General features: G+C 45.7%; 1 long non-coding RNA gene across 2 annotated transcripts in view; it reads right to left on the bottom strand.

Moving 5' to 3' along the window:
- The window catches only part of LOC138807460 (uncharacterized), a 38,024-nt gene extending 28,392 nt beyond the window's left edge, over positions 1–9,632 (bottom strand). The window contains exon 1 of one of the 2 annotated variants that reach the window (XR_011366157.1): positions 9,331–9,632. This is a non-coding gene — a long non-coding RNA (uncharacterized lncRNA). Of the gene's footprint in view, positions 1–7,281; positions 7,329–9,330 lie in introns of those variants that run through there. The other variant, XR_011366156.1, reaches the window with a different exon arrangement.
- Between the last annotated feature and the right edge of the window lie 8,982 nt (positions 9,633–18,614).

The raw sequence follows: 18,614 nt of genomic DNA, 5'->3' as shown, positions 1-18,614 counted from the left end.
TCAAGCAATGACCACATTAGAAGACCCATCACCACCATTTCACAGACAGATCACCTGATTTATCCATCAGGTTCTGTGAGACGAAAGCCCAAGGCCACCCTTACCTCTACCCTTGATTTCCAGCCCTTAGCATCGTCAGGACACAGCCTCCCCTCAGAGACCTGTTGCGTTCTACTGAACTTTTCATTTGCAGAACTCTTTGAGTCCTAAGATGACAACGTATGAATGGAAGGCTGTAACTACCTAACTGCCAACCGCTAGCCCATGGAGACCATGTGCAGGGGCCATTCTGGGGGCTCCCTGGATTCCTAACTCCTCCACACAGAGCCCACAGTTGCCCACCTTGGGGATGAGACCCATCAAGGTGATAGAATGAGTCCACCAGTCCAGTGCTGGTGGGTAAGCAGGGTCCATGATGGGCTCTAGGATTAGAAACAGGAGTCAGCGAGGAAGGAATGGGAGAGACCGTGTGTCGCGTGCGGTTTGCTCAGATGTTGCAGTGAATTCCCCAGTCCCTGCAAGACCAGATTATTTCCTGGCAAATGATGAAGCAGAGGGGCCAGTTGCTCCTCCGGTGACATCTTATTTCTGCCTTTTCCAGGCCCCTACACGGGGTCCCTGTGCATTCCTAGTGACATCACCTCAGCTCCCAAATGAAGCTCTGTCATGGGGTCAGGGGAGGGGGGAGAGGAGGGAGAAGGGGGGACAGAACCAGGGGAGTGCTGAGGATGGATGACAGGGTGACAGACTGCCTCTTAGCACCATCCCAGCCCCAGCTCCTTAGCTCTAACCTGGTGATCAATCCATCGATTGAGAGGGTCTCCAAGCAAGGTCACTTCACCATGATCAGAAAGTGGATGCCAAGGCCTGAAATGCCCAGGCTAGAGAGGAAAAATAATCCAACTAAATAAATCAATTACCAAAGAGAGCAGCAACCACAGTCTGCCAAGAAACTTAATCCCAAATGTGGAGCGTTGGGGGGGGAGGGAGGGGGCGGGCGCTGAGGGACAGGGAGGACTGAGGGTCTGAAAAGATTTAATTGGTGATAGGGCCCTAGGAATATGTAAATAAATGCGTAGTTTCTGTCCTAAAAGGAGAAACAGATGCCAAGGTCTCCAAGCTGAGTTTTCATATGAAAATCACTAAGACTGGGAGAATGCCATTTAAAATGTATATAATTCGATTGTTATCTCTTATGGGGGTGTTCGGGGAGGGGGGACTCTTGCCCTTGCCCAGGTTTCCTTTTACAGCAGGCCCCTCTTCAGTGCAAGACCCAAGACTCCTTCCTCTGTACCCCCTTTCCCCTCCTGCTCCAAAGCCCTGGGGTTAGTGGCTGGGATGGAAGGAAGTATGCTGACTTCCGTGGCGGGGAGGAAGGGGGTCTGGTCCCGAAAGCCTGTGGCTAAACCTTCAACTCCTAGATCACATCTAAATAAGGTTAACAAGATCCAAGTCCAGCCTCTGCTGATTAACGTCCAGGGACCAGGGCATCCAGAAACAAGTTCCTCAATTCATCCCAGGCAGCCAAACTTGTAGGCTCAGGCTGAGTCTTAGGTCAATCTCCCATAGGTTTGACGAGGTCTGTCTCCACAAAGATTTTGTTTTTAATGTTTGCTATTTTTTAAAAACTACTTGGCACTATACAAGACACTGGATTCTTCTTCCCAATAGCAAGTCCTTCTAGAAACTCTCCAGGATGGCAGATGTCATGGACACCTTGCAGGGCAAAGCGGCTCACAGCTACACAGAGGATCAGGTGCCCTAGTACACATCTCACTGATGACATCAGAACAGCGTCATCCTTGGTTGACACCTGATAGACCACAATACAAATATACAAGCACCATGGTAGATAGGGGAAGGAATCTGGTATTTTCTAAGAATCTTCCTTCTGCAAAGCCCTTTATAGAATCATTTTATTTATGAGCACCATTCTGATCTAGTATTCTATTCTATTCTATTCCTATTCTGGTCTGTTCTATTCCTCTCTGTTCTCTTTGCTCGCTTCTCTTCTGTTCTGTTCCATTCCTCTGCCTGCCTCTTCCTCAGGGACACAGCCCTGTCTGTGGGTCACAACACTACTTGACCAGTGTATCCAGGGTCCGTGTGGATTAATCAGGTACTCCACTTTCTTCCGAATAATCAAAAATAAAATAGAAATCATTGGATTCTTTCCAGACATTTTCTATGTGCTCCTTGAGAAAAGGAAGAAATTGGGAAAGTCAAGAGGGATAAAGAAAGAACATCCTCATGAATGGTAATGAGTCCTCACAGAAGAATCAGATTAGAAGGAGACCATGAAGTAGCCCAGACTACCTAAAGACTGCAAAGCATCATGGGGTAAAAAGCAATCTAGAATCATCAGCTTGGACCAAGAGACGTGGCCCAATATAAGAACTGAAGAGCCTCAAAAGATGAAAACGCACAGGATGCCAAAAAAAAAAGCAAGCATTCAGGTAACTCATCCCAAAGGCTTCCCCAGGGACACAAAGCTATTCAACTAAAATCTGATGTTGGACCCTGAGGGGTCTTGAGGGTTGAGGACAAGTTACTGACTACAGGAGTCGGGGTAGGGGGGTTGCCATGGGGAACCTACAAGTTCAGGTACACCCAGACTTGTAACCCAGTGAAAGAGGTTAGGTTTAAATACAGATACTCAGCTCCTTGCCAGTGGTTCATGCCTATAATCCTAGTTACTTTAGAACCTGAGATCTAAGGATTACAGTTCGAAGCCAACCAAGGCAGAAAAGTCTGTGAGACTCTTTAATTAGCCAGCAACGCCCCCCCAAAAAAATAACAAGGCAAAAAGTGGAGCTGTGGTTCAAGTGGTAGAACACCAGCCTTGAGCAAGAAAGCTAAGTAACAGTGTCCAGGTTCTGAGTTCAAGCCTCAGATCTGGCACACACACACACACACACACACACACACACACACACACACACTCCAGATACTTGACCCCAGAGTTCATTCTCTGAACCTTAATGCATGAGGTACCACCTTACCTATAAAATGAAGAGAGTACTGCTATGCCTTACCCCAGGCTGCTCTGAAGTTAGGCAATAACCCACTCACCATTTCTCACACATCCTAGAGCACGTACAGAAGATTCCACAACAGCCAAGAGGGGCCTGTGACTGCAACAGAGGGGACACGTTCCTACTCCCCACCTTCTCCCAGGGTGGCGGTAGCTGAGCAATCACTCTGCAAAACAACTATCAGTGTTCTTACCCCATTACGTGACACGGGCTCTCCCACGCCACAGCCCTGTTCTTTACTGTTTCATGTCTGTGTCTCCAGTCCCCACTGTCAACACAAGCCAGTGTGCATCTCTGGAAAGTAGCTGAACTTCTCACAGGTCAGACCTCTCTTCCCTTGCCCCCTCCCTACCCCTGCCCCCCAGAATCACAAGATTTCAACTCAAACAGATCTCAACACTTGTTTCCATTTCGGGCCTGCACAGGATGCAGATAATAACTACCTTGGGCAATTTTGGAGCTCTAATAAGATGAACTATGAACTTAGGCTGATAACAACTCCCATGGACTGGCAATTCTTATGCAGTCTGACAAGTTTTTATGTTTTTGGTTTTTTTTTTTTTCTTGAGCAATTGGTTTTCCCCTCCAAAAAAAAAAAAAGTATAACTATATGCTGAGCCAACAGCACCACCTGGTGGTCAGACTAAGATCTGGCACATGTTCCTGGGGATTTTGTGCTTTCTTAGTCTGGTCAGAAAGAGGCTCACATCACAAAAAGAGAATTACTCCTCCTCAAAAGGGACCTGATTGTGGAAGTGAACATACATTGCTTGTAATTCATCCCTGAAGGAAGAAACTCTAGTTGTGGCTAAAAAGGTGAAACACCAGTTCCAATCGTAAGACATTTACTTCCCTGGGCCTGTTTTCGCATCTGTTCAATTAAAACAATACCTTATTTGTAGATACGCATAATGAAATAAATATAAGTCCCATGACAAACATAGCAAACACTAAAGACTTTTTTTTTAGTACAGTCCTTCCTGGGGCTTGAACTCAGGACTGGGGCCTGGGTGCTGTCCCTGATCTTTTTTTTTTTTTTTTTTTTTGGCTAGTCCTGGGGCTTGAACTCAGGGCCTGGGCCTTGTCCCTGAGCTACTTTTGCTCAAGGCTAGCACTCTACCACTTGAGCCACAGCACCACTTCCAGCTTTTTCTGCATCTGAGGAATCAAATCTAGGGTTTCATGCATGCTAGGCAAGCACTCTACCACTGAGCCACATCCCCAACACCACCACCCCACATCTTCTTTTGCTCAAAGCTAGCACTCTACCACTTGGCCACAGCTCTACTTAAGGTTTTTTGGTAGTGTGGCGCAGATAAGACTCTCATGGATTTTCCTGTTGGGGCTAGCTTCAAATTACCATCCTCAGATCTCAGCCTCCTGAGTAGCTAGGATTACAGGCATGCAGCACCAACGCCCAGCTTAAGGTGTTTTTGTTTTTGTTTTTGTTTTGGGAAACAGCTGCCTGTGACTGATCTCCAACGCTACCTGTCTCAACTCAACACTTGGGCTCCTGCTATGGGCCCTAGGAAAGCTTCCCTCTACTGGGCCTGCCCATTCTCCATGTGATCATTCACCTCCCAACCTCTAGGGGGTGCACCACTTCAAAGTCAGACCTGTGTGATAAGCCCCTTTCGTGCTGGGGTTCTTGATGCTATGAGCCAAGGGAGCTCATGTGTTCGTTTGATCATTCGTTTAACAAAATTTAAACATTTTAATATACAAACATGATTGTGACTATGACTTCTGGCCTGAGAGTTCTTTCAAACTTGAATGCAATGGTTTGGATACTCTAATAGTTAGAAAAATAGTATAGAAGAGGAAATCAACCATTCAACAAACACATGTAAGAACCTATCAAGTGCTCAGACACTGTTGAGGACCTGGATATGTGATGATGGGAGAAGGAATGTGTGCAGAGAAACACGATACGGTGCACCCCCTAGAGGCTGGGAGGTCAATGGTCACCCACCTGAGCATAGATAATCTAAAAGGCTGGACAGGGAAGGGGACAGCCACGTGACTTTTCCACTTCAGAGGCTACACCTTCTGAGCTGCTTCCCCTGCTCAGAGATTAGAATACAATATTTTCAATTTAATATCATGTGTAAAATGTGCTTATTCTCCACTCTGGTCCCTTTCTCCAAGTGTCTCAGAGAGACACTATCATATCACTCAGAACATGCCCAGCAAGCTGCTCACTGCACATACGCCTTCCCATCAGTGACCCCCTTGGCCTCAACAGCTGGGATTCTTCTCTCCAAGATCTTGTCATCAACAGTCTCCAGACCTTGAAGCCTCGGGCCTCCGGCCACCCACCTGAGGCACCAGCATCCTACTGACCTACCAAATTGGAAGAGGCTGAGATACAGGAGCATGCTACAGGGGACATGCCCATAGCCCAAGAAAAGCAAAGGGAAAACTTACACCACCCCCCAAGACAGTTACTTATACACACACACACACACACACACACACACACACACACACACACACACACACACACACACACACACACACACCAAGAGCCTATGGTGTGAATCCACTCTTTAACAGCAACAAGGCAACAAAGCATCTGAGGCTGGATTCACACTCAGGTTCTATTTTCTAGCCAGATGTCACTTAAATTCTGTCTCCACATCCCTATAAATAGAAGCAATGAAGTTAGTAAGGGACTGGATATGGAGGATAAGGCTAATGTGGGGATCCAATTAAATAATGCTTAGATGGCTTTAGAGACTGTGGGCACATAGAAAGAGCCCATTCGCCATCAGGCAACAAGAACTAGTTCCTGAACATCTGCTATGTGCCAGGACTAGAGCTGCAGCTGTGAACCCAAAAGGCTTGGTCCTTGTCTGAAAGCGTTTTCAGCCAGCAGAAGAGATGACTCCATAAAGACACAAATAATTATGTAATCACCAACTGCCAGGAGTGTGAGAAAGTGGCTAGTATTAACAGAGAATCAAAGGAATAAGAGGAAGCAGTGGAATTAGATTGAGAGTTATGACATTTAAGCAGAGATGAAAAGGATGTGCAGAAATGAGGTGATGAGTTGTGGAAATGGATGCCAAGGTCCTTAGATGGCCAAGAACACTGAGCCACCAGGAACTGGGAGAGAAGAGCAAGTGGGGCTGCCATGTGGTCAGAAAGAGAGGAAGAGTCTGAGCTAAGGTTGGAAAACAGACAAGTCAGCTCCTCCCAGCTCCCACAGGGCCATGTGGGGAATTTGAAGGAAGTATTTTGGGAAACAAGTATTCAGACACGACTTAGTTTATAGTCTCCAAAGATCTGTTCACTGATACCCAGAAGAGTCGAACTGGAGGCATCAGAGAGGAAGTGATTGTACACAGGAAGGCAGTTGGGTCACAGGGACATCAGAGATGTGCCCACAAATATAAGCAATGAGCTTGGTATTGGATTGGATGTGAAAGCTGAGGGAGAGGGAGAATGAAGAAAAACCTTCTACCGAGATGAGGAAAGACTGAAGGAAGACCAGACATTAAACAAGTTCAGGAGTCAGAAGCAGTTGGAAATGCCAGGTAGAATGTGCCACATGAGAATCTAAAATTCCAAAGAAATGTGCATGTAGGAGCTACACATTCTGGAAGAACAACATACAGAGAATAGACGGCAAGAGAATAGATAAGATCGTTTGGAGAGAAATCTCAGAAAGAGAAGAGAAGAGGACTCAAGACTAGAGGCTTCAACATGCAGAAAGCAAACAGAGAAACAAGAACTGGGAAAAGGCTGAGTGGAAGGAGGAAAATCAGCAGCCAATGATGTTTTAAGGAAGGAGCTAGGAGAAGATGGGAGGTGATGGATAGAAGTTGATCTGTAAACTAACCTGCAGATAACTGAGATTCCCCTACTCTCAGTCTAATCCTGGCAAGTGGCTTTATTTCCTTCACCTTGTGAATGAGGAAAATGCTTGACCCCTCTTCTTATTCTTAAGTATCCACACCAGAATTTTGAGTTTGTCTGACTTAAAACTCTCTTCTTCAGCACATCCCCTGATAGCTCATAAAATGGGCACATTACAAAGGATTCCCATCCCAGTTTTTGGTTCTGATTTGAACCTATTTGTAGCAGCAAATCAGGAAGCCCTGGGGAGGAAACAGGTGTAGTAGAGAGGGGCTTTGTAGGGCTGAGATTGGAGTCAAGGGAAGGCAAGAAAGGAGATCAGCACAAAAATACTGAAAAGTAGAATCAATAAAGGTTCTAGAACGGCTGAGATCTCTTAGCTTACCTCTCTTATCCCTACTACATCCTTCACTAAGTACACTCAAATGTCCTTGACCAGACTATGGATGAATTAGGGTTCTCCTGGCTTCCTGGTTTGTCTGATGTCATAGACAGAAACCTCAACAAAGAGACTGTGGCCCTTTGTATTAGGCAGCTCTGGATTCTAGATCTGGCCCCAACCCCATCATCTACTAGCTATACAATCCTCACCAAGTAACTGTACCTCTGAGCCTGAGAAATGTTCATTGCTCTGTCTCCTTCAAGTATTTTCCTGCCTCTCAGGTTCTTTATTTTCTTAAGCAACTGGACTCGCAACATCTATTTCTCAGGGAAGGAAAATTACATCAAAGAAAAGACAAGGCACTGGTGGCTCACACCAGTAATCCTAGCTACCCAGGAGGCTGAGATCCAAGGGTCACAGGTCAAAGCCAGCCCAGACAGGAAAATCCATGAAACTCTTATCTCCAATTAACCACCAGAAGTGATGCTGGGACACAAAGTGGTACAGTGCTAGCCTTGAGCAAAAGACCTCAGGGACGGTGCCTAGGCCCTGAGTTCAAGCCCCATGACAGACAAAAAAAAAAAGAAAAGAAAAGAAAATGGGGGGGGTGGGGGTGAGATGTTCCAGGGTAAAACAACAACATGGTGAATCATAATTAGGTTGCTTGACCTAGGACTGATTAAAAGATTCTCCACATAAAGAAATAATGGTGTGGCAGAAAGAACCTAGCAACTTACCAAGACCATTTCCTTTTGATCCTGGGCATGCAGGTGGACTACATTTCCCAGATGTCTCTGCAGGTATCCATGGCTGCACCGAGTTCTCAGCATTAGAATGAGATCAGCCTGATGTTTCACCTCAAGGTTTTTGCTGGACCACAAAAAAATCTTCCAAGCTAAGTTCTTTCATATTCTCACTTGCTCTCCTCTGTGGTAATCACATCCTATAACTTGAAACTTCATGTGAAAGATGGGGGAGCTATAGGTAGAAAGCACCTGCTAATCAGGAGCACCACATGGGATTTCATGTAACCGACTAGGCATAGTGTTGGAGCCGTAAACATTTAGGGGATTAGCATCTAATGCTTCACTGTTTGGTAAAGAAGATAGTAAGGATGATTGAGAGGGGGGTGAGATGGAAAAAATAAGTTTCTGTCTAGGTTTGTGGGATCTGAGAACAGGGGAGAGCCGTGCCTCATTCCCCAAGTATAGGCCTGGGGAAAGATGGTGGCATATATAGAAAATGAGGTCGCAACACAGCCTTGCTGGGGTAGATAAATAATCACTGGTGTCCCTTAGAAAGGCCCAGAATGTAGCTGAGAAAGAGAGAGAGCCAGACTTCTATGATTGAAAACAATGAATGCCAGACACAATAATGACTGTACCTATTAGCCAATAGCTTTTGATGGGGAGTGCCAAGGGATGTCATCTCAGTCAGGTGACAGGGCCGAGTCTACCTCATTTGGTCTATGTACCTTGTAGGAACAAGATGACTCTTCCCCCCACCACCCCCCAAGAAGTTCCAAGCAAATGAGACCTACATCTCCCCACAGTTAACTTTCACTAGATTTGATCCTTGGAGGAGACCTTGCTCTATTGACGTGAATACTATTTCACATCAAGAATAATAGCCAAAAATAATTGTTGTATTTATGAAATACCGAGTATCAGACATGGTACCAAAAAATGTTAATATCATAGCTGTTTCTCACAAAAAAAAAATTACTTGATTTTCCTCTCAAAAAGGAAGTACCTAAGAGTCAAAAAGACTAAGTACGTTGTCCAAGGTCACCAAATTCGATCATGGCAAAGTCAGAAATCAAATCTAAGACTACCTAAACTTCAAGGTCAAATGTGATAATGCTTTCCTGTAACCCAGCTATTCAAGAAGTGGAGACACCAGTCCAGGAAAAGCTCTAGACTCTACCTGAGAAAATAAACTAAAAGCAAAAAAGGTTGGAAGCATGACGTAAGGGGTAGAATACTTATCTAACAAGTGCAAGACCCTGAATTCAATCCCCATTACAGCCCATAAATAAATAAATAAAATTACCTGGCTTTAGAGGCCGAGCTGAAGACCATTAAGCTACATGACATCTTCTTTTCTATTTCCGCCATCAGAGACCTAAGGTGCTGAACATGGGTTGCAGGTAATATGCTTTCTCAAAGGGAACTACTACTACTACTACTATAAATCATTGCAGGCCTCCTCATTTTTCATCATACCATGTTATTCTAAAAAAATTCTTGGGCATCAGAACCACATTGTTGCCTTGTGAATCTCAGTTGCCCTGGAATTGTACGACGTAAGATGTCAGAGTTACTGTACAAAGTTAAGGGATGGCCCATGTTATCCTCATCACCATTGCCTGTGTATTGGACTGTAAGAATGCTGCCTCATACACCTTCCCAATGCTCAGTGACCTACAACAACAAGTGCTTATTTGTGTCACTTGGGGTAAGTTGGGTGGGGCAGCTCTGTGTTCAAGGTTGCAGGTTAGCTGGCTTAGCTCCAGGTTCTGGATTGGGTTCAGCCCTACCTATGTGTCCAACACATTCTTAATGAACCAGCAGTGATCAGGACATAGTCTTCTCCTAGTAGACCTGAGGAGCACAAGAGGCCAAATTGCACAAGACCACTTCGGGCTTCTGATTCCTGTTGTTAGCATCCCATTGGCCAAAGCGAAGCAGGTAACCCAGCCAACATCCACGGGGTGGGAAAGCACCCCCTGCCCACAGTGGGAGGGCACATAGGAAGGGTACATAGGAAGGATCGATACAATAAATTAATAAAGATGCAGAGCCAGTTGGACACAGTTAGAACCTCCGTCACCATGACTGCTAGATTTCATGCTTGGCTAAGAGAATAGGCTGGCAGACGGAAGTGCTGATGTCCTTCTGGGAGACATACTTTTCTTCTGCCCCTTCCTGCATCCCAGGACCTCAGGAATCCTCTGTTCAACCCCTGAGTTCTGAATATTGCCATAGTCAGATTCTTATCCAAACCCAAGATGGAACTTATAAGACAGACTGAAATCATTATAATCCAACTTTGTAACTCTTTCCTGCCTTGAGTTTCACAGTGCTGGCCTTCCCCCCACCCCACCCCTACCCCCCAGATTCCTACTGTATGGATGAAGAAAATGAGATTAAAGGTCTCCTCGCTGTGAACTTGCAGTGCATCTTCACCATCTAGCCAGATGCTGCAAACAGCTTGGGTTTGGGCAAGTCAGACTTGGTTGGAAGAAATGTCTGGGGGAAAGGCGTGTCTCAGGAAGATTCTCTACAAACACTTCCCTCCGGAAGCTCCATGAGCTTAGCCATACACAGCCCAACTCTCAACGGTCCTCTACTGGGGCGTGGCCAGAGACATCCGGGCCACAGGAATTCAGTGTCTAACCGAGTGTCTTAAGAAGAGCACATTTTCATCTTAATTCTAGGAGCTCTATGAATTCACCCACATCCATCGCAGAATGAGTTCACCCACATCCATCGCAGAGTATCATGGGGGGGGGAAGCATCAATTTTTTCTCTCTAGGGTCTTTTCTTCACCCATCCATTCAACCCACCCCACCATATCTTCTTGAAGATATGCTCATATCTTCTTGAAGATCCTCTCCTAATTGATGGAGTTTGAAATGGGGTAATAAAAAAAATTAAGCAAAATCCATCTTTAGCCACCAAGTGGTGTTGCTATGTTTGGGGGATGATACTAAAATAAGGACTTTATTTTTTTTTAAGTTAATGAATTGGCTGACATTATGATGTCAGAAGGCCTAGAGCCAAAGGTGTTTTGCTAAAGGGAGTCTCCCCACAGGGCCCCCCCGCCCCCACCTCTAGACGGCACGGCACCCCTGGAGCCCATAGTACTTGCAACTGTTCCTACTGTTTACACTCCAGCTTCCCTGACTGCCTCTTTGTGAGAAGTTGTTTACATGAATTTATTTTGGGAAAATTCCATTAGACAGAACCAGGATTTCTTCACAAATCATTGCCTCTCACTTGTGTCTTGATCAAATCTGGGCAGGCCCCCCCCTCTCTCTCTCTCTTTCTCTCTCTCTCTCTCTCTCTCTCTCTCCCCCCCTCCAAAGCCCTGTGTCCCTTGGTTTCTATTACAGGTAGAGGGGGAAGGGAAAGGGAGTAAGAAGGATGATGGATGTGGATGTGGCTAGGGATACCTTGGGAAGAAGAAGCCTGTCTCGAAGAATCAGATGCAAGAGTTCAGGGAGAACAAAGGGGCCTCCGTGGGCTCTGGGGTTGCAGCTTCCCATGTGTGGTTTTCCAGGTCATGGCTCATCTTGTACCCAACACCGTGCTAAGGTACAGGGACGCAGAGAAAATGTGGCGTTGTTGTTTGACCTCAAGGAACTCAACATTTAACCAAGTAAATGTCAATCCAATGGTCTTGTGCTGCTGGCTGGATCTCACACCCCTGCCCCACCCATCTCTTCATCAAGTACATGGATCTTTTTCTGGTCAGCTCACGGTTGTCATTTACTCTGTTAAAGGAGAATCCACAGTATCGGATGCAGCAAACTCGTTATCATTGGTGGGACCTCACACTGGCTCCACATTACATACAGGTGCTGATAGTTTAGGGCCACAGCAACTCTCTCTTATCACAGAAGATTGGCTTACTGGACATCTATGTGCCACCCACATGGATCCAGAGATGCTGAGATATACTCCTTCAGCCTTCAACCAGACAAGGAAAGAAAAGAATGTAGATCACAGATGAGCTGTGGAGTTGATATACTCGTTCTTGGATGTATTCTGAGAGAACAACTACTAGCAGAAACCCATCACCATTTATGCACACACACACACACACACACACACACACACACACACACACACACACACACACACACACACACACACCGTGTTCCTTGCAAGCCTGGCTTCTCTTCTGCTTCTCCTGACACTGAAGCCTGGTACCAGAGTTCACTGAACAACCTCAGTAGACATCAACTGCTCAGGATGTGTTTCCTCATCTCTAATAAGAAACGGTTGAACCATGAAGTTTGCAAGATAGACAAACAGACTGTCAGACAGACAGACAGACAGACAGACAGACAGACAGACAGACAGACAGACAGACAGACAGACAGACAGACAGACAGACAGATAGATAGATAGATAGATAGATAGATAGATAGATAGATAGATAGATAGATAGATAGATAGATAGATAGATAGATAGATGCACGGGGAAACAACATCTTGGATAATACCAATGGCTCACATTTTCTGAGCACTTACCATATGCTAAGAGTTTCATATGACCAACTCAATCCTCATAGCAACTCCTAAGTTAGGGACTTAACACAGAGAAGCAAACTCACAAAAGAATTAATAACTTGCTCAAAAACCCAACATGTGAACCTGATTTTTTAATGTATGTTTGTGGTCTTGGGGGTCCTGGTTGGATCCACACGTGTGTCCTTCCATCCCTTTAGGGAGTGCATTGATTCCTTTGGTCAATTCTCTCTTGTCATGTATTCTGTTAAAAGCAGAATCCAGAAATAATCCTTTTGTTGATGAGTGGGTTTGCTCAGAACTGACTTGAGTTTGCTTGGTTGTTTTTCACCATGCTGAGGCTCAACCCCAGAGCCATGTGCATGCTAGGAAAGCACTCTACCACTGAATTATATTCCCAACCCTAAATGACCCTGCTTTACAGATGCCAGTCCATCTCCTTAGGAGATTAAAAGCCACCTCCAGAATCCTATGAGAAGGTAGGCAGTGGGGCAGGGTCACCTGATCAGACTTGAGCGTCAGACCTCGTTGCTTCCCCAACTCTATCTCCTGCTGGACAGGTGACTTGAGAATGTAAAAGTTGTGGAATTATGGAGATTTCTGCAAAGGTTCCCGAGAAACACTTGGAAGGCCTGCCCTTGTGTGATAGGCTGAGGATCCCTGCACCTAGCTCCTGGGGGGATGATAGACAAAAATGTGCTCTTCTTAAGATACTTTGTTGGACACTGAATTCCTGTGGCCTGGATGTCTCTAGCCATGCATGCCCCATTGGAGGACTGTTGAGGGTTAGGCTGTGTATGGCTAAGCTGATGGAGCTTCCGGAGGGAAGTGTTTGTAAAGACAGTGGAAGATCTATGGCTAGGAAGGCCATTGATAATGAGTGAAGCCAGCCCAGGGGGCCATGGGGCCCAACCAGCAAGGCTCTAGGGGGCTAACCAGACCCTGGGGGCTTACATCCTGCCAGCATGTGCCTGCAATACCAGGCGTGTCTGTCTTGCTGGGTTTCAGTCTTGCTTTGATCCAATCCTTAATATCCTTCTATTCCTTCCTTTTGAAATGAGAATGTTTATCCTGTGCCATTTTGTATATTGGAAATATGTAACTCTTTTACTTTTAAGCAGGGTCTCATAGCTAAGAGTGTAACCTTAAGTCTCAGCAGACTGTGGTGTTGGTCTTTTAATCAATATTGGAACTTTTAAGATATGGGGCTCTTGAGGATGAACTAAATGCCTATTCCATTAGAGTCCTGGCCCACAAGTCTTTGTGCAATATTATGGTCTGGATCTGAGTTGTCCCTCAAAAAACTCATGCTTAAAGGCTTGGTCACTAGTCTGTGATTGCTCTATTGGGAAGTAATAGAACTCTGGAAATAGTGGCTAGAAAGGTATCGGGGATGTGCCCTTGAAGGGGATATTAGAACCCCTGTGCCTCCATTTTCTCATTTTTGGATTTTGCACACAATGAGAGGAACAGCCTCATATGTTCCCCGTTACGAGGTCCTGCCTCACTGTAGGCCCCCCAAGAAAGAGCCTAGGCTCCCCAAGAGCCTAGTAAGCCTAAAGGTATCTGTCCTCCTTTTAAGTTGCTTATCTCGGGTGTTTTATCACAGTCCCAGAAAGCTGACGAATGCAACACCTTGGTACATGTGTCATTTTAACAACTCGAGGGACACTGAAGTCCTGTTGCTTCCCTGCTTGGCGCCTTCTCATTGATGCAGTGCTCTGTTAGCTGATCACTGTCTGACACAGGCTGCACCTCGGCACAATGTCTTAAGGCCCATATTCTACTCCTATGGGCCAGCCCCATCCCAGCGCTAACTTCTACCCTGTACCACCCCAACTTGAGCACAGTGCGTTCAGGTGGTTGGAGAGGAGATAAGATCCAAGCATTCATCACCTGGGGCCCCAGTCCTTGGAGAATCTGGACTGGAACAATGAGTCTTCAGTGTCTTGGCATTCCATGGATAGGTTCCAGCCTTGCTCTGAGGTTGCTTTGGCTGTGCCTAAATGGAAGTGAGGAATAAGACCAACTTGAGGCTCTGTCACCCTGCCCTCCACTGGTAATGGCTAGAGGTGAAAACTAGATGAAAATTCTTTAACTGGCTAGGCACCCGTGGTTCATGCTTATAATCCTAGCTACTCAGGAGGCTGAGATCTGAGGATCATAGTTCAATGCCAGGAAAGCCCATGAGACTCTTATCTCCAATTAATCAACAGAAAACCAGATGTGGAGCTGTGGCTCAAAGTGGTAGAGTTGATAGCCTTGAGCAAAAATGCTCAGGGGATAACACCCAAGCCTTGAGTTCAAGCACCAGGACCAACACACACACACACACACACACACACACACACACACACACACACACACACACACACACACACACACACACACACAATTATCTTTGGGCTACATATTATTATAGTGTGAGGAAACATGCCTCCACTGACAATATACAAGCAGTGACCTCAGAGGGGGATGGGAGGGCTGAAGGAGAGGATGGGTGGTTGGTGCATATAGTGGTTTCCACTTACAGTGAGCACTCAGAAGGTAACTTCATCAGGTCAGAGTTCATGAGTCTACTTAACATCACAGAGCACAAATGACTTTCTCAGGACTCTGACATCCACTCGTCAGTGTCTGCAGTGACAGAGATCTGACTTGACAGACACAGTCTGGCACTCAACATGGCTGGAGCCAGAATAGCTTGCAGAGGAGTCTGGAGGCTAGACTCCTGGAGCTATAAGCAAGAATAAGAGTTAGACAGGGAGTAGAATGGTGCAGATATGGTCAAAGGAGAGCTGCATGTGTGTGTGTGTGTGTATATATATATATGTATATATATATATACACATACATATATAATATACACATACATATATATACATACATATATACATACATATATATACATATACTTCTGACCATTTCTGGATTCCTAGGGCAAGAGTTTGGGCCTCCCTCAATCCAAGCTTCCCAAGGGTAAGCCAATAGCACAAGAAGACAGCTTGTGTATCACAGAGCCAGGTTACAGGGTAGTGGTTTGTTTCTGTTCTTGATCTTTGTGCAGGTTATGAAGGCATGAGACCTTCATGCACAATTCTCAGGCAACGGTTTAGAATATGTGTTGTTTTCTGCACTTACATTGTTATTCAATCATAACTGAATATTTTTAACAACACACACACACACACACACACACACACACACACACACACACACACACACACACACACACACACACACACACACTGTCTTTTCTACAACCTGTGGGTTCTTTGCAGCATTTGCCCTGCAGGACAGAAAGGAATATTCTTGCAGCTGTTGCACTAAATTGTCCAGCTTAACCCAAGTCACTTCTTTTTTTTCTTTTACCACAAAACTCAAGTGTCTGATCCACCTAACACATTTGCATGCATCTGCTTCGACACATCCTGGCCCTTACCCTGAAGCCGGTGAGGCTTCCTTTGGCCAGTTCATCCCGCTTACCCAGACACAGTCCAGCACCAGTGGCTCCACCTCTAGTGCCCCTTTCTACTGTACGCACGCCAATCTCTCACACTGTAACTATTGCTTTGGAAAATTTGCCAGACTCCATGTCCTCCTGTCCAGCCAGACTCCGGAATATATCCTCATTCTTTTCCATCTGGGTATCCCAGGTGATTCTTAGCTTGGGTTGCCTGAAATCTGCACGTCCTTGAAGACAGTTTCCAGAGATACTGTGCCTAATTACTAAGAACCTTCCCTGGGAAAGGGTCTCAATTTCTTTGTTTGACCTTCCATGACCCAGGCCCACCTGCCACTCAAGCCTCTATTCACCTACCACTGACTGCATGGACTATTCTCCATCTATTCACCTACCACTGACTTCACGCATCACTCCATTCCTCATGAGTTCCTCATTCATTCTCACTTCCACCCCTTTGGCTCACATTGTTCACTCAATCCCAAGCACTCTTCTCTCTTCTCTATATTTTGACATTTACTCAGCCTCCAAAGATTAGCTGAGAAGTGTTCTCCCCTAAGAAATCTTCCCTAACCCTCAGATCAGGTTTAACTGCCTCTTCGCATCGCATCGACCACGTGTCGTTAGGCCAAAGGGCTCTCTGTGTCCGAGGGTTCAGCACCCACAGACTCAACCAACCACCAGTGGAAAATATTTGAGGACAAATAAATGGGTGGGTACAGAAAATGTATAGACATCTTTTCCCTTGTCATTTTTTCCTTAAACAATATAAGATAACCACCATTTATATAGTATTTACAATGTGTTCAGTATTTTAAGTCATCTAGAGATGATTTCATGTGTACAAAAGGAGGCAGATTGATTGTACCCAAATATGATGTAGGCCCTTCTGTCTAAGGGATGTGACCATCTGAGGATTTGAGTAGCCATGGAGGGTCCTGGAACAAGGGATACCAACGCTTTAATGTCTCATTGTCACTATGTAATTAGCAAAACCACCTGAACCTCTCTACAAAATGATTCCAGAATTGATATTCTTGATTCTTTCAAGTGCTGTGCCCTGGCTCAGTCACACTTTTTGCAAGTGAATCCTATCTGTGCTCCCCACTTCTGCTCTGGCTTCATCTCCCACACATCTTCTCTTTCCACAGAGGATGCTGTGAGGCACAGCTCAGGCCATGCTAGTCTTCAGCTCAAAGTCTTCCTCAGACTAAAATCCAAAGTCCATTAGCCATGGAGTGAAAAGCACCTGAACTCAGTGCCTACAACCTCAGCAACTGAGCTAGGCAGTTCTCTCCAAGGTCCTCAAGCAGAGCAGCCAGACATCTCTACAAGGTCACGCAGGTCAGAGGTCAGACACCATCTGCAAAGCCCAACAAAGTCAACCCCTCTCTACAGTATTCTTGGGGTCCAGCTGCCCCCTGTAAGGTCCTGTAGGATGGGGTTCAGCCAACTCTCTGTGCTACCCTCTTCAGTGTGTTGCCCTCCAGTGGGACCCCCACAGCCTCTGAGACCTCAGCTCCTACCCCTTCTATTCCCACCCACTCATTTGGTCCTCCTGGTCTCCTGGTAGTAACTCAAGCACATCAACATGGTCACATTCGTATTCCAGTGCCTTTGTATGCACTATGTCCCACACCTGGCACATTCTCCCTCACTCTTCCTCCGGCCTTGTTCCTTTGGTTAACCCATTCTCACCCATCTTAAGAAAGGTCTGTTGCCATCTGTCCTCAACCCTCCTCCTCACACTCCTTCCTGATTCTCCACAGCATCAGTGGCTCCTCACATACTGGTTTCCTAGAAGTGTTTGCTGACAGCAATCAGAACTTAAGTTCCCTGTCTTGTTTCCAGAACCAAATCAGTCCTTGGACCATAAAGACGCTTGTAGATTGCATGAATGAGCATTTACGTTTGTTTCTCTCAACTTAAACTAGCCCAAACAAAAAAGAGACATAATTATCTCTCATAGAATCCATGGACAGATTCCATGATGCAGTAGAAACAGAAGCTGGCAACCATTACGGTTTATATTTAATAGCATGAGCTGCCAGAGAATAACCCATTCAGTTTCACTTACAAAAATCCCAGGGAACAAAACTGGTGGGCCCCGCTCAGATCAACTGTCCTTCCCTGGACCAATCATCTGTGAGGAGGGGCGGGGCCACATCTCAGTAACGCTGAAGCCACCGCAGTTTTGCATGAATGGATGAGGGGAGGGAAACTACCAAAAGATGGGAGGATAGAAGGAAGGAAGCTAGGGCAGAAGAGCCCATGGAAGTCCACAGTGAACCATGAGTTTCATGTGGTGCTTGCAATATAGTATGAATTTAATAAATGTGTGCTGTTGGTAAGGCACCTGAGCTGCTATTGTATATATTACTCTTTGAAAAGCAAAGTAGAAGACACCAATTATACAGCAAGTCTGAGGCCTGCCATCAGAGAACAAAGGACCAACTGAATTACTTCCAGGCTTGTTCTAGAGACAGAAACCTCTAGGCCAAGGCCTAAGTGTAAAGCAGGTAACAACAGAAATTCCTTGGTGGAAGCAACAGGTGAGAATGGGGATAATCCCTTCATGCTTCCCATTCCCAGAGGACCTCAGGCTCTGAACAGAA

The sequence above is a fragment of the Dipodomys merriami genome, unplaced genomic scaffold, assembly GCF_024711535.1.
Source record: "Dipodomys merriami isolate MVZ:Mamm:240054 unplaced genomic scaffold, mDipMer1.0.p SCAF_42, whole genome shotgun sequence".
Lineage (NCBI taxonomy): Eukaryota > Metazoa > Chordata > Mammalia > Rodentia > Heteromyidae > Dipodomys > Dipodomys merriami.
Note: the sequence above shows the minus strand (reverse complement) of the source record. Positions and strands in the feature narration are given on the sequence as shown.